This window comes from Phyllostomus hastatus, unplaced genomic scaffold (genome assembly GCF_019186645.2).
Source record: "Phyllostomus hastatus isolate PE091 unplaced genomic scaffold, TTU_PhHast_1.1 phas_contig_86, whole genome shotgun sequence".
In the NCBI taxonomy this organism is placed as follows: domain Eukaryota; kingdom Metazoa; phylum Chordata; class Mammalia; order Chiroptera; family Phyllostomidae; genus Phyllostomus; species Phyllostomus hastatus.
Window position 1 is genome coordinate 24,984,858 of NW_025333977.1, and position 22,240 is coordinate 25,007,097.

The window sequence follows — 22,240 nt, forward strand, 5'->3', positions numbered from 1 at the left end:
ATATTAAAATAGTTTTATCATTTATATTGATGTGCTGTGAACTTAAATTTAACAGTATTTATAATAGTGTTTTAAATTGTTACAAGATCACACAGTGTTATTTTCAATTTTTATTGGGGATTTTAATCATTTTTCAAATTCTAAATTTTCAAGATATAAAATTAAACTATTTGATTTCTCATTACACTATTTTGATGTTTTAAACACTGATAAAAATATGATTGCTGTAAATTATTCTATATTAACACATTTCTATATATATAATTAATCTTTGAACATTGTAAACATTTGAAAACTCTACATTATGTTTTAACATATAAGGGTCTTTAATTATATGGTAAGTGAATATTTCATTTCATGACCATCTATTTTGAAGATCAGGTGTAAAATCATTGACATCATGTGGAGATTGGGGTGTACTGATCTTGTGTAAAACTAAACTGTTAATTTCAGAAAATTAATCGTTGCCTGATTGCAAGTGCTAAAAAGCAAGGTTCATGTTTGTCTCTTCTCTGTGGTTTTGACAGTGCCTGGTTCCGCAAATGTTTTCTGTACTACCTACTTATTTACTCTGCAGTTCATTGGCTATGAAGTAGGGTTATTTTAAAGTGAGTAGGTTATTTAAAATTAAGCAGTTCATTTGGATACATTGTTGTATGTTGATGTTCATGTTGCCATTGTCTACCAGGGGACACGGTATTTTGCCGTCTCTTTGGGTAGTCTTTACCTGTTGATGAGACATTCATGTGGGGATTTATCAGCCGAATATTTACATGGAGAATGAGCTGGGCAATATCCACAGAACTATTGCTGTGAAGTGTCTGTGATTTAATGAAAAATTTCAAATCATTCCTTTTACTGTGCTTAAAATAAATGCTGTCTCTGAAAACAGCCACCAAAATATTAAAATGCAAGTGTTATTATCTCCATGTTGAGGCATTTTGCTTTCATAAAAAAATCTTAAAAGAACCACACAAATAGTTACAAAAAGCAAAGCCAGTTTCTCCTAGCCTAGTAATCAAAAAGATACACAAAATTTATATATAGTGTTCATGGAAGAATATTTATATTTGTGAACAGTTAAATAATTTATGGTATATCTATATGTCAGACACCATACAACTTTAAAGAATATTTTATGATTAGTTTATGACAGAGGAAATGTTCGTAATAAAATACTATGTTAAAAATAGACAACTATATGTTCACTTTGATTTATAGAAATATACAAATGTACATAATACTTTCTTATTTATACATATGTCTCTGGATTTAATAAAACTGAATATTACTTGATTTCTTTTGTCAATGTTATTTTTGTTTTTTCAAATCATGTTTACAAATAGTATGGCCTTATGAATTATATGTATTCTGAAATATTGGTAATGTTTTACATATATAAATGTTTGAGTGCTTTGATTCTTTTATGAGTGGTGTGTCCAAAATAATCAAAATATCTAGTTTATTCTTAATTTACTAAACATACCAAGTGCTCATATTTTTATGTAAAATAAAATAAATATCAATAAAATGCATTTATAGTTGTATTTTTAAATTAAATTATAGCAATAGAGTGATTATTGCATTTCATACCTTCCAACAGGCTGCCTTCTATTGCCATGTAGTTTTAATGTAAATGAAAATATTTGTTGTTGCTTTGGTTATTCAAATGCATGATATGAGCTTATTGTGTTGTTTTTAAAATAATGGCAAGATTTTAGGGCTTTTCTGCATGACCTTCATACAGTAGATAATTATGGCATGTGTAGTTTATACCGATCTCTTTGGTAAGCCAAGGAGATAATAAATGGAACAAGAAAATGTTTTTTTTTTTTTCTGTTAAAGCATAATTTAGTGAAGAGCAATATTACACTATAGTGTTTCATTACTAATATAATGAAAGCACATGTTGGGAGTTATGGGACAGAGAAACCCAACTCTGGCTGGCATTGTCAAGGAAGGCTAACAAGTGACACATCGGAGCCCCAGCTGAAAATAGGGGCCAAGGATGAAGGGAGAGGGTGAAGGCATTTTCCACCCAGGGAACCGTATGAACGGAAACATACCCTTAACAGTAGGAGAAATCACAGAAGGAACATCAAGCTGTTAAAAAAAACAAACTGATAATATTATGTTAATAGTATAAGCATAATCAATGAAGGAAACTTCAAAAAAATATCAGCTTACAGACATAATAAAAGTAACTATAAACTATGCTTTTGCATATTAACACAATATTCAGAAATATTGAAGGAATTTTTCCACATGAATGAATTTTCTAATACATGTTTACAGAGAGACACTTTAATTTATTCATTCTTAAAAAAACATATTTTACTACTTATTGATGCATTAAACAAACATATTTCCTCTCCCTCCACCTTTGTTTTCCTTGTTTTGGGATTTTGGAGCTTATATACAGTTGTGTCTTCCTGGACTCGATAGCTAGAACTATTTGTCCTTTCTCTTAATGGCCCAAGATTGCTTTATTTTTATAATTCTCATGATTGCTCTTTTTGCTTGTCTTCCTGCTGATTTGAATGAAGCCCAGATTCTATTTCTTGTTACCTTAGAGTCCTTTCTTTAATATAACTCCTTTGACTTAACTTTGGAATTTGTGATAACTCCTTTGGCTAATTAAAAATATTTGTCCCTTATTGTCTGGTTTGCTTAATTAAGGTAGTGTAACATTAGAGAATAGGTTATTTTTATATAATTTTAATGTTTTTGAAAACTTTGTTTATATACATTATATAATAAGTTTATATATTTTTGAACTCTTTCATATGATGGAACTTTTCATACCATATAGTAAAAAAAGGAAATTAGATGACCTAGGGATTTCTCTAAAATAATTTTGAAAAGTTATGTACCTTCTTGCATATTTAAAAAATGCACATCTAAACTTTTCTTAGTTTTACTGTTGCAAAAGATGTAATTTCTTATTAACGTTATCATTAATTGAATCCAATGGAATCTAAATATCATAATAATTTGATACCTACTGTCATCTATACAAAAATGCCTGAGCAAGCTCTTTTTAATTAGAAAACATACATCAGTTTGTCATGTTGAAACCGTCTTACGCAACTGATGTTTAGAAGTTCTGAAGCATATGTACTTCCCTCTATTACCTCTCAGATGTTTGTGTGAAAATTTGGTTTGATGGAGAAAAAACTTCAGGGTCTATCTGTGCCCATGCAATTCATAATATTTCCCCTTACAAAAAGGCAATATTTTCTTCTTTGAAAGACAGTCTTCCGATGCACTCTGGAACTTCTAAATCTAACTTATTTTGCATAAGTCTTTTTTCACATACATATTAGAAATCTTGGGTCAATTTCAACATATTTTCTTGCAAGACCATTATACATTTAATAGGTGTATTTTCCAATATCAGCTTGATTAAGAGAATTCCAACCTTATATACATATCTGAAAAATATAATTAATGCATATTTTGAAGGAAATTACAGTTTAGGATGGAATTATAATGATATTGCCATTAAATTTTATGGATCAGTGGAGATTATTACACTTTCTGGAACCATGCTGTTATTATAAAGGCCTTAGGTGTAGAAAGAATATATTGTTTCTTTTACTCACCACAAAAGTCTAGATAATCAATGGAAAATAATACAAACTTTCATGTATTTTTACTCAGTATAGAAAGAAATCTTAGAAGGTTTCTTTATTCCTCAATGTTTTTATTTCTATTTTTTATCCTTACATATGGAAATTTTTTTCTTGCCTTTTTTTAGAGAGACAGGAAAGAGAGAAAGCCAGCGACTGGGGATTAAACCCACAACCTTGGTATGTGCCCTGACCAGGAATCAAATCTGTGAACCTTTGGTTTGCAGGGTGATGTTCCAACCAATTCAGCCATACTGCCTAGGACTAAATGTATTTCTTAATGAGATAATTAGACAATGGTATTTCAGTAGCTTTGAAAAGTCAGTCTATCTGTTAGCATTCAGCTGAGACCATACACCAAATAAAACACTAAAGTGGTTCCCAACGAGGTTTATAATCAGAATTAGTGGGGAGTTTTAAAACAGTTATTAAACAGGACCTTCAAAAATTCTGATTAGGTAATTCTGGTGTGGCCTTGGACTGTGTGCTTTTTATACAAGGTCATGTCTGAGAAACACTGCTGTATTAGGTCATGGGTAGCACACAATCAAAATACAATAGAAAATGGAAGATAAGAACTTCCCCTTTCATTTTGTTTTCTGGTTTGGCCAAAGAAACATATCAAAAACTAAGTGGTGCTTTCAACGCTAGTGAATAGTGAATGAAAATTAATATAAGCAAAAAATAAAAATGGAATAAAAGAATATGCATTAGAAGCGAGACCAAGTATTTTTTTATTTTGCCTTTTTCCAATGGTAGGAAATATAAATAACATAAATTTGACATTTTAACCATTTTTAGCTGTACAGTTTAGTGGCGTTGTTGTGCAGCCATCACCACCACTCATTTCCAGAACTTAGTTATTTTCCAAAACTGAAATTCTGTACCCACATAACTCCCTATTTCCTCCCACATCTCCTGTCTCTGTGGATTTGCTCTTGGCCCCTTATAAAAGTATAATTATACAATATTGTCCTTTTGTGTCTGGAATATTTCACTTAGCATATTGCCTTCAAATTTCATCCATGTGATAGCATGCATCAGTATATTATATTTGTACTAACATTACACATGGTGAAACAAGCATTTTTCAATAACTTGTCAATTCTTTGACATAAACTACCATCTGATTCCCTTGTATTTTTTAAAGCCCTGCTGTAGTATTTACTACATACTACATGTATCACAAAGCCTAAAACTAACAAGCAGTTATTGTTTGCTTACTTTAACTTGGATGCAGAATATTTATGTGGTTTTGACTCAAAGTGTAATAATTTAGCCTGGGACGCTGACTGGGCATTAAATATGATTCTGGAGCAAATATAAGTGAATTTAATCTATCCCTGTTAGAATATTTCTATCACCACCATAATTGTGGCACCATATTTATGTTAATGTTGACTGTGTCAACTGCTAACTTCTAAACATTTACCTATGTGTCATTACGTATGTGTGTATGTATTTTTGTATGTTTTGATGCAATCATCAATAACCCTGAAAAATGCTGTAATGGCTAAACAGTTACAGAAATCTGAAAAATATTTTCAATTATGATTAAAGCTGAAGAAATATTCACAGATGCTTAAGAGTATGTATTATTGTCTTTTTTTTCTCTTGGCTATCAGTGGACTCAAATATAAATTTAATATTCAGTCTCAGAACTACTTAATTTTGGCAGCCTAATTGCATGGATGGCAATTAACCTGAGGAAACTGGAATCACAAATTATTGTTTTAGTGGCAAATAGAGTATCAAAAATGAATAAATCAGTGAAGTGAAACATAAATAAATAAATATAAATAAACTGAATCATAGAGATGTGAATTTCTAAAATCTGTATTTTCACTTGGTTGCCAATTTTGGATTAAACTGGAATTTACAGGACTAAAAAGAACTGAGACTGTAGGCCCAACCACACATGTCAGGCTTTGGGGTTTGGATTAGAATTTGCGCTCTTACAAAATGTGTACTACCGAAAAATGTTACTAGTTTACATTTTTGTTTAAACTTGGTCCAGCTCTGAAACAATGATATGTATGACTAACTTAAATGTTAAGTCCTTTAGTGAAATGTTATTCTTTCTTAAGTCATGATAAAAATAATACACAAAATGCATCTTAGATCAAATATAGTAAATATAATTTTTGGATTTAATTTTAAAAAATGAGATTCAAATGGATACACTATAAACATGTACTTGGTAGGCAAAATTAATTAGGATATGAAATGTTTCTCTTTAGAATAAAGTTAATCCTTCCTATTTCTGAATTTACTTCCTGTTTTGGGTTAAATAAACAAATTGAAAGAAATTTATACATTAGATGGAGGTATATCTTACTTGCATATAATGATAATGAAGTGCATATCAATCAATGAATCTAGTCATCTTTATGGATTTTATCTCAACTCATAATTTATACTGCCTTCAAAATGGGCTCATAGATCTTCAGAGATTTTGTTTCAGCATGTACTATTTATATACAGGTTTTTCTCTGTCCATGATCAATTTTAGGGAATTTATTCACTCCTAAGGAGAGTGAAAATAGCTTGGAAGCATTTGGGACTTTGTTTGGAACCATTCTTTGGAAAGAATCCGGGGCTTTGGGGCCTGAGAGACTCTGGCTGTAATGCTGTCTCTTACACACCGTGAGGCAGCGATCAACTTACTGAACGTTTCTTGAGCTATAATTTCCTCATTTGTACACTAATGGGATACTACTTATCTCATAGGGTGATGGCACAAATTTGGTGACTTAGTATGTAAAGTCTCTGCTCAAGAAAAATGCTCACTACATGGTAATAATAATGGCCAATAAAGAAAAAATAACAATGAGTTGCTTGTATTCTAATATTCAGTAGTTTTTAAGGGTGCATCAAATAGGAATATATCATAGTAAACTATGGAGAATGTGAAAAGCACCTTTTTACATATAAAAATCACATATTGTTGAGGGTATTGTTGAGGATCATATACCAAAACTGAATAAGAATCCAGAGAAAAAAGTGCAAGAGATTTGTTAAATGAAACTAAAGGGTTCGCTCTAGCAATATTTTTATCAAGTTAATGAAGCCATTAAGTAAATGGGGAACCCAGTGAAATTTATGTATTCAGTAAGAAAAAATTTTGCCAAAAGGGAATAATTTTCTTTTTTCTTAGAAATATATTAATACATGACAGCATAACATTTTTGGATAATGTGGAATAAAAACATCCCTGCTATATCAAACATATGTAAATACCAGATACTAAAGATTCAAAACTGGCCTACCAACACCGTTGTATTAGACAAGAAAAAGAAAGTCAGTGAATAGCAGAGGTTGCACTATGAATAAGAAAGCACAAGATTGGAATTTTCACCTATATGCCATGACTGGGAATCATTTTTTGAAACTATATTCAGAAGTGCTTGCTTCGGCAGCACATATAGTAAAATTGGATGATACAGAGAAGATTAGCATGGCCCCTGCACAAGGATGACAATGCAAATTCATGAAGCGTTCTTTCCATATTTTAAAAAAGAAAATATATTCAGAAGTAGAAGGGTACAATTTTTAAAATTGAATGCACACACACATGCAAGAGAGAAGTTGAAAAACAATAGCAACACAGTACAAAATACATTTTAAAATTAAAACGAGCATAAAATTTTAAGTAACTGATATTTAAATTTTAATTCTATAATACTATATTATGTAATTAAGCATAGTTGCTTTTGATACCTTAACATTGTGTTCAAAAGTTATGTTGCTATTTTATGTCGAAAGCAAATATTTATTTTATAGATAAGTTGAGGATAATTAATGAAAATATTTATATATCCTGCCTACTATATTTTTAATAATTGACATTTCTTCTTAAATAACATTACATTTGATTAAATTATCTTTAGTTTAAATGGATTAGACAAAAAACTTCAATTCTGATGACATATTTTCCCCTTGCTTTCCAGTTTTCAATTGTACCTCTAAATCACTTTACATGTGTAGTTTCTTTCTCTAGCTTTTTACTTAAGTGCTTTAACTTTATTTCAGAATGTATTATACTCTAAATATGATGCCCTTTTTTTTTGCTTATTAGCACTTCAATACCATAATACTTTAGGTACATAGGGCCTTTACAGCTCACCAAGGCTTTTCATACATATGTTCTCACTTCCTTTGCTGGGGTACCACAGAGGATTACTTTCGCAGTTCCATCCGTGAGGAACTTGAGACTCCCAGAGGATATGTTACTCACTAAAGGTTTCATTGCTAGTAATGATCAAAACTGAGACTTGGACTCACCATTAACGCTTCTGTGGGCATAGCAGAGTTTACAGAATCAGATGCCAGCAGGTGTGAAAGTGAACAGGTGAAGCAGAGAAAGCACAAGGCACTGGGAGTGATGTGGTTATCTGGAACCACATGCCCTGACTGAGGGAGCAGCAGTGTTTTGGGCATAACTGTTGCCTTGAGCAACTCTGGGTACAGGCTTGTCAGACTTTTATTTTAGAAGAAATGTACAGTCCAAATTTTATGTGAAGTACCTTTGTTTTAAATGTTGACAATTAATTCAGACATTGAAAAAACGGCCTAAGCAAGACAAATCTGAGGACTGGTTCCACTGACAATTTAGAACTTGTTTTGGATCTTCAATCTTATGGAGGGTACGTGGGGGACACTTGATTATTCATCTCACTAGTGGATTTCTCACTAGCAGAAATTCTGTAGGATTGACCCTGCATTTGTGACTAAGGAGGTATTTAATGGCAGCCTTTATCAGTTGATTTCCTTGATGGAATGTTTATTCTTTCATTTGTTCAACCCAAATATATTTCATGGCAACCATGTACCTGGCACCGTCATGGAAAGGAAAATATTATATAGTACCTGCCCAAAGATTCCAGTGGCCAATACATTTCTATAAACTGGAATTGTTGGAAGCAGAATGAAAAGCTTCATAGTGAAAATACCTTTTGCAAATGACCCTCATACATGTTTCCAATGTAAAAATTACATTCCCTTTTCCACAGAAGTTAAACAGCACTTTATGTGCGTGTATATCCACATACGTGAGTAAACAAAAATTTACGCTAAATACATATTTCAGGGTTTTATACAACTCTCCCTCATATAGGCAAACTTAAGATAAAAATCTTACCTTATTTTTAAAAAATGGTTTCTAGTATACTACTATCTTATTTCTGTGCAGATAGGATAATACCTAGATTTTCAGTATTTGTTTATTTTTAACCATACTTTTAATGTATTTTTCTTTGTTGATGCCACAGAAAGCTTTCACACATACACCTTTATCCAAAGATATTTTAGCTCTTTGAAAATGTGAAAGTATGAAATATACAGTACATTAAAAGTTAAATGTGTGTATATTTAATTCTTGCATGGATATATCTGTAGAGATAGCAAGCTGTGTGTGTGTGTGTGAGTGTGTGTGTGTGTGAGTGTGCGTGGGTTGAGATTTGAAAGGATGGAAATGAGTGAGGGAGAGGTGGAAGGAGGGAAAGAGTAATAGGTATTTTATATCATTTGATGAATTGCACTGAGTCCAATAATGAAAACCTGTGACTGTATTTCTTTGCTGCCCTTCTGAGAGTTCAGAGCCTCATTTGATAGATGATCTTAGGAATTAGAGTGATGTACTTGCAGTTTCCTTTGTTTGTGGTTCTGATTTTCTAAATAATACGCACACTTTTACATACCTTTTTATTTACTACTTTTTCATACATGCATATACATACCAGGCATATAGAAGATCTTTGCTCTTCATAGTTTCTGATTGCTATGATTTTCTAATTTCAGTTCCTCGAGAAATCATGTATTCCTTTTGTTTCAAGTATTATTACATTCTTATTGGAAATAGGATGGAGAGAGAGAGAAAGAATAGCAGAGAGACTGAAATAAAACATTCCCTTGCACACTTAAACATACAGACACACAGACACAGATGGCTGAGTGGAATATAAACTGGTTCTGTTTCTCTCAAGTGGCAGAGTGAGTTCATATTAAAATGAGGCATGGGTGCCTGTTTTTCATATCTCTTTTGTCATAAATAGGACCTTGTTTTAGATTAATTAAAAAAAACTGTATTGCTCTCTGGCAAGATATTACCACTGTCTATTGTACATGCAAATAATATTTCTTGTGCATTTTCTGAGAATTAGGGATGTGTTATAAAGCACATAGTTGAAAGAAAATTTATAAATATGTGATAAAGCTGACTGTTTCAATCTAAGCAACAAGTCAATAATAATAGCCATGATACCAAACATTTTCAAACTATTTTCTCTTCATCTTGTGCTATAAGCTGGTGGTGGAATATGGACCAGAGATTGGGAGGGGAAATATAACAATCCAAAGGTACTTTCTATGGATAAAAAACCTATTTGTGTGTGTACCCTTGCCTTTGAAATTGCTGTGAGGGTCTTTTAATGTTTATAGATTAGTTTCTCAAAAAATATATTCTTCAAGATGCTCCATTAAAAGTTGGTTCCAGCCCTGGCTGGTGTAGCTCAGTGGATTGAGCGTGAGCTGTGAACCAAAGTGTCGCAGGTTCGATTCCCAGTCAGGGCACATGCCTGGGTTGCAGGCCATGACCCCCAGCAACCGCACATTGATGTTTCTCTCTCTCTCTATCTCCCTCCCTCCCTCTCTCTCTAAAAATAAATAAATAAAATCTTTAAAAAAAGTTGGTTCCATAAATATGCAAAGCACTATATACGCATTTCTTATTCTGGATATTCATAGTCCAGGTAAGTATATTAAAGATTCTTTGAAGAGTCTTCGAAGGTTATCATATGCCCACCATTAAGAAGCTGTTGAATTTCATTTAAGCCAGTGGTTTTCCACATCAGTTTACCTTGGCCCCTTTTTCTCTCAATAGCTGTGTTAACATCTCATAGATCAGTGTTAAGAAGAAGACACTAAGTAAAAATCAGCTTTGGAGGTGTAGGATTACTCTTAAGAAACTTATTTTCCATTAGATTCCACACAGAAATGGGCTCATATGGTACTTGATTCTCTCTGAGTGGCTTATTTTCACTTAGCATACAAACACTCTCCAACCTCATCCATGCTGTTGCAAAAGGTATGATTTCCTTTTTTCTTTTTTTTTTTTTTTGGCTAAGTAGTACTGAACAAAATAAACTAACAAAAAAAAATAGAAACAGACTCATATATATTGAGAACAGACTGACAGCTATCAGAGGGGATGGAAGTTGGGGGCTGGGTGAAAAAGGTGAAGATATTAAGCAAAGGGAAAAAAACTCACAGACCAAGACAACAGTATGGTGATTAACAGAGAGAAAGGGGGGTGGAGGAGGTAGAAGAAGGATGGGAGGGGATACATGGTGATGGAAGGAGACTTGGCTCGGGTGGTGAACACACAGGACAATGTACAGATGATGTATTATAGAATCATATACCTGAAACCTATGTGACTTTATTACCCAATGTCACCCCAGTAAATTCAATAAACATTTTTTGAAAAGAAGCTTATTTTATTTTTTCCTTCAATATGATTATAACAGCAAATGGGTAGTCCTGCTTGTAATTGCCAACTGTTGCTGAGAAATGAATTCATGTTAAAGGACATGTGGTTAGACAGTCTGTTTGTAGAGGAAGTTAATGCAAAATAGGGAAGATACAAACAGAAATGCCTTATCATATAACACAATCCAGTGAAATCTATTTTTTTTTGTTTTTTAAATACTGTGTTCAGATTGATTGTTTTATGATATCCTATAAAACTAATTCCATATAAAATACTATTATTGTGTTTAGCCTAACTCTTTCTTTTTCTTTCTTCATTTGACCCCCATTCACTTATTTTATCATTGCTAGAATTACTGATTAGTTCTTTACTACAGTCTAGGTGTTGCCTTACATTTTTAGGAAGAAAAAATCACTCTCTTACCTCTTGTTACTGTTGATCATGTGTCCTATTCTTTAGCTCTTTATCAGTCAGAGTTAGGCCTACCATTTAGAACATGATTTAAGAACTATTGTTCAGGAAGTTTGATGATATTTTCATGTAGTGCTATTGAACCAAATTTTTTCTGGTCAAGTGTTATCAGTGCTTATAAATAACTACCTTGGTAACCAATACACAATTGCCATTTAATGTCTGTTTTAGCTTTATGTGGGCTAATGGCCTTTATAAAATTGTAATTGAGGAGACAACTCAGTTTGTTACGTAGTCTATTTTAGGGGCAAGTTAAACCCCTGGATGGAAATATAATATGCCACATGTAGTGAAATCCATACCACATATGAACAAAAAACTAGAGGAAGGGGCATTGAAAGAAAGTTGAAAAATAGTTTTTGAGCATCTTATACCAATAGTTCTTTGCATTTGTATAGCATTCCTTAATATCTGGTTACATAACTGCTTTCTCTCTCTTTTTAAAATTAAAGCAATGAATTAGGCATTATTATCCTCATTGTTTCAGAGGATTAAACTAGGGCACGGATAATGTTAAATGATTTACTAAACAGTATGTGGTTAAAAAGGGACAGAGCTCAGACTGAAACATTTTTTTGTAACTCTATGTTTATGTTTTTTCTATAGTTAGACATTCATGTCCTTCAAATCATATGCTACAAGTATGTTCTATTTTGTAATTTCTGCCTATTAAATGTTCAGTCTGTTTATCATTTTTGGACTATTCCCCATTTTCATGTTTCTGTCTCTTAGATTTCTGTTGTTGTTTAAGTCAATAGAGCCAGGACTAGGGTGGAATAAATTCAAATGTTCTGTTCTTCAAGTGTTTACAATGCCATAGGAAAGAGAAGCATGCAAAGGAAATACTTTTATGTAAGTATAATTTGTTAAATGTTAAAAAAAAGAGCCTAAAAACGAATGCCCTGTGATTTCATTCAGTAGAAGTGACTTTCTTTGTGATGGTAGTAGGATTCCTAAGGGAAGGAGCATATAAGCTGATTGTGAATTATTATAATAGCATGTATATGTATGGACATAGTAGAGTGAAACAAAACTAGAGTTTAAGGAACTGTTCAAAAAATTGACAAGTATTTGCAAACAGACAACAACAACTTGTATGTTGAGATACTAAGAAGATATTGATTTATAAATTTTTAAAGTATTTTAGAGAGAGGGAAAGGGAAGGAGAGAGGGAAACATCAACGTGTGGTTGCCTCTCACATGCTGCCTGCAGGGAACCTGGTTGCAGGCATGTTCCCTGACTGGGAATTGAACCAGCGACCCTTTGGTTTGTAGGCCTATGTTCAATCCAGTGAGCTACACCAGCCAGGGCTGATTTATAAATTTAAGCTATATGAATAAATTCAATGTCTTGTTCTTTTCTATGTCTTCTAGTTAATTTCATTGTTGCTTTATAATTCTGAGCTTCTGTGAGCCTAAGTTCATTGAACACACACAAACATTTTTTCTCACTTATTTCCAGGAAAGCAGTTGCAGATCATCTCAAGATTTATTTTTTTCTAGGCTTCCTCTCCTGGCTTATCAAAATATTTAGTAGTGGATGGTTTGTTTATCCTGTGTTAGGCACATGATTTATATCCTTTATGTCCTTGGCTAAATTCCTCTGGGCATACAGAAGAGGAGAAAGAAGAGGAGAAACCCTTTTGTTTCATTACATTCTGCCATGCTTTTAATAAACTAAAAGTCTGCCAATGTCTCAGGATGTACTGATTTCTCTAAAACTGGTAAAGAATACATGTGTGCCTAATAAATATTATCACAATAAGAACAGGGCACTTCCACTAGCAGAAATAAAAATGTATAGAACACTTAAATTTTCAAAGCTGTTTGTTATTTCCTGATTTTTTAATCAAAATTAACCTGAGATTATGATGATGAAATCAATGACCATCCTAATATTAATGAAGAATCATGTTGTATAGTAGTTAATTACAAATAGCTAACTTGGCACTACTACCTCCTTTTATTATTTCTCAAGTGCTATAAGTATTCTTAAGAAATAATTAGCAGCAGCCTGTTAGATAAATGAGATTTGGCAAAAAAAAAAAGAGAGAGAGAGAAAGAAAAGTGATTTTTGCTCTTTTTTTAAGATTTTGTTTATTTATTTTTAGAGAGGGAAGGGAGGGAGAAAGAGAGAGATAAACATCAATGTGAGGTTGCTGGGGGCCGTGGCCTGCAACCCAGGCATGTGCCCTGACTGGGAATCGAACCTGTGATGCTTTGGTTCGCAGCCTGTGTTCAATCCACTGAGCTACACCAGCCAGGCTTGATTTTTGCTCTTTTAGTAAACATGTCAGAAATGTAAACAAGGATTTTCTTTCAAAAAACTTAAATTGAGAAGCTACTTTTATGTTGCACATCTTTTTGTTTTGTTTTAATTTTTTCTTTAAGAAATATTGTATTTTATTACATTAACTTTTACCTCTTGTACTCCCCACCCTGCAGCAATCACCACACTATTGTCCATGTATATGAGTCCTTTTACCTTTGCTCAGTTCCTCCACCTGCTAAACACCCCTCTTCACCGACTAGCTGTCATCCTGCTCTCCCTCTATGAATCTGTCTCCATTTTCCTTGTTAGTTCAATTCACCTGTTAGATTCCACATATGAGTAAAATCACGTGGTATTTGTCTTTCTCTGACTGGCTTATTTAACTTAGCATAATATTCTACAGGTCCAGCCATACTGTTGCAAAGGGTACATTTTTCTTCTTCTTTATAGCTGAGTAGTATTCCATTGTGTAAATGCCCCATAGTTGTTTCATCCACTCATGTACTGATGAACACTTGGCCTGCTTCTGTATCTTGGCAATTATAAATAAATCTGCAATGAACATAGGGGTGCTTATGTTTTTACAAATTAGTGTTTTGGGTTCCTTTGGATATACTCCCAGAAAAGGAATTACTGGGTCAAAAGGTAGACCCATTTTTAATTTTGGGAGGTATCCCACACTGCTTTCCACAGTGGCTGCACCAATCTGCATTCCCACCAACAGTACAAAAGAGTTCCCCTTTCTCCACATCCTCACCAGCACTTGTTTGTTGATTTATTGATGATGCCATTCTGACAGGTGTGAGATGATATCTTGTTGTGGTTTTAATTTGCATTTCTCTGATGATTAGTGACATTGATTAGTGACACTTTTTCATGTTTATTGGCCTGTATGTCCTCTTTGGAGAAGTATCTATTCAAGTCCTTTGACCATTTTTTAAGCTGTGTGTGTGTGTGTCTGTGTTGAGTTTTGTAAGTTCTTTATAAATTTTGGTTAGTAACCCCTTGTCAGATGTATTGGCAAATACATTCTCCAATTCTTGGCTTGCTTCTTTTGTTGTTGTTGTTGTACAAAAACTTTTTAGTGTGATGTAGTCCCATTCATTTATTTTTTCTTTTGTTTCCCTTACCTGGGGAGATATATCTGATAGGAATCATGCTACCTAATATCAGGGTATCCTGTAAGGCCATAGTAAACAAAACAGCATGATAATGGCATAAAAATAGACATATAGATCAATGGAACAGAATAGAGAGCCCAGAAATACTCCCATACATTTATAGTCAATTAATATTTAGCAGAGGAAGCAAGCACATACAATGGACTAAAGATAGTCTATTCAATAAGTGGTATTGGGAAAATCGGAGAGATATGTGAAGAAAAATGAAACTAGGCCAGATTCTTACACCACACACAATAGCAAATTAAAAATGGATTAAAAATTTAAATGTTAGACCCAAAGCCATAACAATCATAGAAGAAAATACAGGCAGCCAAATCTTGGACGTTGCTAGTAGCAATATTTTACAAAATGCAAATATTTTAAAACACATTTTGAAATCTCTGAAGTCAGGACATGCTATATTATCAAGTATGTCTTAAAATTCGTAGCATCCAGGCTGAAGGTGTTCATGCATAACATTGCCTGTGAATGTACAAACTTTTTTTCTTTAAAAGATTTTATTTATTTTTTAGAGAGCAGGAGGGAGAAAGAGGAAGACAAAAACATCAATGTGTGGTTGCCTTTCACACACCCCCTACTGGGGACCTGGTCTGCAACCCAGGAATATGCCCTTGACTGGGAATTGAACCAGAGACCCTTTGGTTCACAGGCCAGCACTCAATCCACTGATCCACATGAGCCAGGGCTGAATGCACAGACTTGTCATAGATACTCATATTAACATCATGTCAGCTGAGTTATGTGTATTGATGGTACTTCACACATGTTGCATTTAATTATTATTTTAAAATGTCTTCAGAAATGTAACACTAATTTGACATTGAAATGAAAAGTCGTGTACACAAAAATCTGTGACAAAACAGCTGAACATATATTTTATATCAATGGAGCAAATATCTGTCATTGAAGGAAGAACTATAACCTTATATTTTCTTGCAAAGCAACAATATAGTACTTTACATGGATGAAAGGAAAATACCCTGAAGTAGATGAAGGTCTATTAGATTTTGTTACTAAGATTTATGTAAAAGGATGGCCATCGCCCATAAAGAAATGGAACTGAAGGAAGAAAAGAAATTGCCAAATATCTCAGAATAGATAAAAGAAATTTCAGAGCAGGCAGACTAGTATAACTGATTAATATTTTGTGCAAGTTGTTGATTCACACACTTCCTACTGACTTTGAACAGAAGCTTATTAACTTCCAGTTAGATATGATATAGTTGAGAAAAAATCCAATAAGTGAATAGGGTAACATCATCATCAACACACAGAGAATTAGTGTTCAACACTTGGAAGAAGCCTCCAGAGACAAAAACAGAGGATTACTTTAAGAAAATCACCATTACTTTTGATGCCACGAACATTGCGGGGAAAATTAGGAAAGTTCACAACTCTGAGTCAAAAAGAGATTCAGAAGATTTGAGCTCTAAAAGTGAGAAAGTTTAGGATACTTTAACAAATTTATTTAACTTAAAATATAAGTGATTTGTTCAAAATCATTATATTTATTAAAATTTTGTAGGTTAGTTTTGAATATCGGTTTAGAAAGATATTTTTCCAATTTTATTATGATAACAATATGTTACATCTCAGCCCTGGCTGGTGTAGCTTAGTGGATTGAGCGCGGGCTGGGAACCAAAGTGTCCCAGGTTCGATTCCCAGCCAGGGTACATTCCTGGGTTGCAGGCCATAATCCCCAGCAACCGCACATTGATGTTTCTCTCTCTCTCTCTCTCTCTCTCTCTCTCTCTCTCCCTCCCTTCCCTCTCTAAAAATAAATAAATAAAATATTTAAAAAATATGTTACATCTCTGAGGAGTTGAAAGAATGAATATCAAAAATGTCATGCAATATTAGAAGTTAATCACTGGACACTTTTTCTTCTTTCTGCCTTCATCATAAGAAATTCATTTGAGAAAAAATAGTCATTTTCCTTTGCACAGTTCTCTCAAGAGAAAAAAAACACTATTTTTTTAATAAACAAGAGGAACATACATTTTGTGTTATTATTAAAGCTAGTAAAGTATATTCATTTTTGGAACAAGGGCATTGATATTCTGTATTAAATAAAAAGCCATTGACCCAGAAACCTTTTTATAAGTATAATTAGTTTATCTTAAAATATGTGTTTGAGCCTGTAATTTCTTTCAGGTTATTAATAGGAAAGTATTATTTAGAACCATCAGGAAAATCAATATTGAAACACTTATGCACAGGATAAAAATGGTGTATCATTCTTGATTGTTATTTGATAGGGGAAAGTGCGACCTCTACATGCATAGAGGTCCTACTCTCAATTAAGTATGGTTAAGTAAAAGATTTAGCTTCATTAAAGTCTTTGGCACATTAATTGTTCATTTGTTTGTGGTTGGAACATATCTATAATTATTTTCTGAAGAAAATCTTGGCCTTTTCTATAGTTATTTCCTCAGGTGACATTTAGTGAGGATGGATTTAGATTAAAAGTCTTCAGTGTTAAACCTCAGAGTCCATTCTTTTGATTCTTTCATCAATAACACAATACTATGTTCAATTCTTAGAAAAGATTATAACTGAACTGACAACTGCTCAACTTCTGTGAATAGGTTATTTTTATAATTAACATTGAAGGAAAGTTATTTGAAAGTTAGGCAGTTTATTAATTATTCTGTATTATTGGTGTTGATTAAAACTTTCTTCTTAACTTATACATGTGAGGGATAAAACATTTTCCAATTAGTAACTCTTTACTATGGTGACTTAGAGCCAGGAGGGACCCTACCTAGGCAGGACATATTTAAATATTGGAGGCATGTGGGGCTCCTGCAACTAGCCCTGACGCCTCTTGGTTGATATTTTGTACTTCTCCTCCCTCAAGTTGAGAAGTGGTGAAGATATAGCATTTAGGATGACATATTGCTCAATCTCAGAAAGTCATCATCTCTACTAGGGTTAATACAACAATAGCAACAACAACAGCGGCAACAATAACAACTTATTTTTAAGATTTAAGATGTTAAATTATCTAAAATTTCTAGCATAGGGCCTTATATGTGATAAACATTCAACATATGCTATAATCATAATTGTTATTTTATAGTTAATATTATTTTATCTTTAGTGCAGATAAAGCTCTGTTCTTTTATTTTTCCTCCAATTGTTTTACTATACAGAAATAGCAAAAAAAAAAATTCTAAAATTTGTATAGAACCACAAATGACCCTGAATAGCCTCAACAATCTTGAGAAAGAACATATCTGGAAGTATTCTTCTTCCTGATTTCAAAGTACATTACAGAGCTATAGTATTCAAAACAGTTTGGTATTAGCATAAAAATATACAGATCAATGAAACAGAATAGAATGCCCAGAAATAAACCCATGCATATATGGTCAGTTAATATACAACAAAAGAGCCAAGAATATTCAATGGGGGAATATATTGTCTTCAACAAATGGTATTAGAAAAACTGGACAGCTATATGCAAAAGAAATATCATACACCATGTATAAATATCAACTAAAAATGAATTAAGAATTGAATATAAGACATGAAAACATCTAATTCCTATAAGAAGACATAGTCTATAAGCCCCTTGACATTGGTGCTGGTGATGATGTTTTTGGATCTGACACTAGGAGCTCTGTTCTTTTAGAACACTTTTACTGAACTTCTTGGACTTAATATGTCAGCTTGAAATGAAGACTAAGCACTATGAAATCTGGTTCTATACTTATAAAAATATTAAGAATATCGTCAGAATTATAGAATTTCCTTTATGAGGATTCATGGCAGACACTTTGATTAGATTTATCTCAAACTTGCTTTCCTTGTTAATCAGAAAGCTTAATACAAAATCTAACCTTTCCTAGTTTACTTGTGGTTATTAATATTTCTTAGTTGACTCATGGTATCAATTATTTTTCAGAAATGTGGTTGTATCCTGAGGCCTAATGAGTTGCAAAGACACATTTGCAGCAACAGAGAGATAAGTGAGGCAAGGTTGCTTCTGGAGTTAATAAAAGCATTTCTGTTGAGAGAAAAGTTGGGAATAGATAAATTAAAATTTTACAGATGATCTGTATGGAAATAATAAAAAAAATCCTAATTTTATAAGTATGCAGCAATGCCCAACATGGAAAGTATTATTCTTGGGTGTGTTATTCTTATTACATTCAATTATTTGCTATGCCACTTACTGGGGCCATTGCATATAGCCATGCAGGGTAAGCTCTGCATTACTAGGGTTGGCAGCCCTTGAAACTGTTCAGGGCACGGTCTCTGTGATCTTATAAGTGGCTCCATGTTTATTAGTATGGATGTCCACATGTTTCACAAGATTACACTAATGTAACAAAGCAAAACAACTTTGTGACATAAAGCCCAATTGCTGTTATGTAGCTGTTTATCCATATCAAATTTTCATATTAAATAATATTAAAACAATTGCTTAACAAGTATAATTTTAATGCAAATTACTGTTGTTTAAAATGCATTCCATTGCCCTTTAAAAAGCTAACTTGAATTTACTTGAAAATTGAAAATTAAATATCTATCTAAATGTAGTAGTTTATCATTGGAGAGAACTATGTTTTCCTATTAAAGTTATTATAGCTCTTTTTCAATAGTGAGAGAAGTGCAAATAAAATAAAAATGGCTTTAAATTTTTATAGATATATGTGTTTGGAAGACAATATATCAAGTTGTGAAAATAACACTGAAAAGTAATAGAGACTTTTGTTTACCACATTTACCATGTTTTTTGGCCAATTGCAATTCGCCAATCCCACTAAAATGTGACAAACAAAAAAATAGGAATTGCAATTAAATGGAAAAATACATGTAGAATCTACATTTAAAATAATACAATGGCATTGGTTCTTTATAATTCTAAAATATTTTATTTCCAAAAAATCATAAATCATAGTCTTTCAGTACATATTCATGTAACCACTTGACATATTGCACATACAATAGACAGACTGTGGTTAAGCAAATATGTCACATTGACTCTAACAGATTATCAATACATAAATCATGAACTGCGAGCATCTTTTATTGGGCATTTAGAAGCATAGAGTCTCGCTCTGATAAGCAATTCATGATTTTTTAATGACTATGCATTAATTGATGTCTTTTTGGTGGCATCAGTTAAATACTGTATATGTCTTAAAATGTATATACCAACATAGTTTACATGTTAGCCATTCAATGTGTTACACTGAGCAGTTTAATATTGTGAATGTTCAGTTTCTGATATTTAGGTTGAATGATAATTCTGTTTGGTGATCTTATTTCTGGCAGGTGCTATGCTCCTCTGCTTGCTGCTTTATCTCATAATTTAAGGGAATATTGATTTACTATCTCAATGGGTTGAATGTATCTGGCATTATACATGCCAAATGATGCAAATTTTTCAGGCCCTGAAGGTACTTGACAGATCACTGAAACCAACAAAGTCCCCCAGGTCTTCATTCTGTCTTTCAGAGCTTAAGATGAAAGGATTTATAGCATACCAAGCAACCTGTGCCTTAGTGGAACATTCTGTTGCTGAGCCACAAGGCTAGCTTGCTATTTTTCATTTTCTAAATATCAGCAACATTTTTCATTTCAAGGTAGACTCTAAACTTAGTCTTGTGGAAATTGTATCCATGTCCTGAACATTTATACAGCACCTCTCAGCAGACTTGGGAAGAAAGAGGAAATTAAAACTTGTTTATCTACAAATTAAGGGAAAGTTGTTTTCCTTGAATTATCATAAGAATTATGTAGACAATCTTCTGCCAACAGTAGGAAAAATAATTAGAAATAAATATGTTATGAATGGAAAATCCTGGATTTCCAAGGTAGGGGGAACTCATTAGACATTAGGTTAGACACCGAGGTTCTGGGCCTGGCTCTGCGTCTAGCTAATTTTAGGAAAGATGGCTCCTAAATATGGGTCTCAGTTTCTTGTCGGTAGTTTTCTCGTAATCTCCACCTTTGAATTTGGGGCAGATAACTGCTATGTCTTCCAGGCTCTAATATTCTAGATTTCTATAAACAACATTGTGTGAGGAATTTAAATATCTTTCTTTGCTAAACTCTGTTGAGATTAGATGAGGTGTATAAAAATCATTTTTGGGATTTTTACATATATTCTTCTGATTTCAGAGACAGCAAATTAACCTTTTAAAATTAAACATATATGCAAATATAATGAAATATAACACATGTGTATGTATGTGTGTGGCAATTAAATAAGTTAAACTTGACTCATTTTTTAGAGAGGATTACACCATGAACTCTCCATTTGTGAGAAACTAGAATATTATAATTACTCCATAAACTCTCCTTCCACTCCAAATGTACCCAAAATCCTATTTTTAACACCATAGGTTAGATTTGTCTCTCACTGAATTTTATAACATGAAACACATGATATGTGCTTTTTTGCATCTGACTTTTTTCATTCAGAATTATGTTTCTCAAATTTACCCATATTGCTGCTGTATCAACAGTCCATTTGTTTTTATTACTGTATGTTATTCCATTGAAAGAATATATCAGTTTATTTATCTTGTTGACAACCATTGATTTTTTATTTGAATATTATTGCTCTGAATATTTATATACATACCTTTTAGTGAGTATTTGTATGGGGGGAGATATATATAGAGAGAGTGTAATTATTGGGTTATATTGTGTGCATATTTTCATTTTAATGAGGCACCAGAGAGTTTCTGAAAATGGGTGTTTCGATTTATATCCCCAGCAATATATGATAGTTCCAGTAATAATACTTGCTTATAAACATTCGATATTGTTAAAATGTTTAATGTTAGTCATTCTGTTGGGTGAATGGTGGTTAGTTATTTTTTTTCTGGATGATTAATACATTTGATTAACTTCTCATATATTTATTGGGCATCTTTTTTAAATTCAACTGTGAGTCAGGGAAGCCAAATTTTATCAATGGATTTGCAGTGTAATGGTTGGCTCTATGAAAGTTTATGGTCCTGCAAGATAGCTATAAAATGAGTTTTATTGCTCCTATCTAAAATGTCATGGAATCATAGGACTCAAAAGTTTCCCTAGCCCAATCATAAAATGTCCTTGGGAGATAATGATATTTGTACTGTGTTCGAAGCAGCCCATTCAATTTGGAGACAGCTCAGACTATCATAAAGCTATTTCTTATTGATTCAATATTTGCATTCACATAATTTTG

The 22,240-nt window shown here is 32.7% G+C and overlaps 1 protein-coding gene and 1 non-coding gene across 4 annotated transcripts in view; both read left to right on the plus strand.

Annotated features, from left to right (window-relative positions):
- Positions 1 to 22,240, plus strand: part of NAALADL2 (N-acetylated alpha-linked acidic dipeptidase like 2) — a 1,144,210-nt gene that overhangs the window by 137,334 nt on the left and 984,636 nt on the right. The window lies entirely within an intron of this gene.
- On the plus strand, positions 7,036 to 7,146 carry LOC123827569. Its single transcript, XR_006787233.1, has one exon. It is a non-coding gene; the product is annotated as a U6 spliceosomal RNA (small nuclear RNA).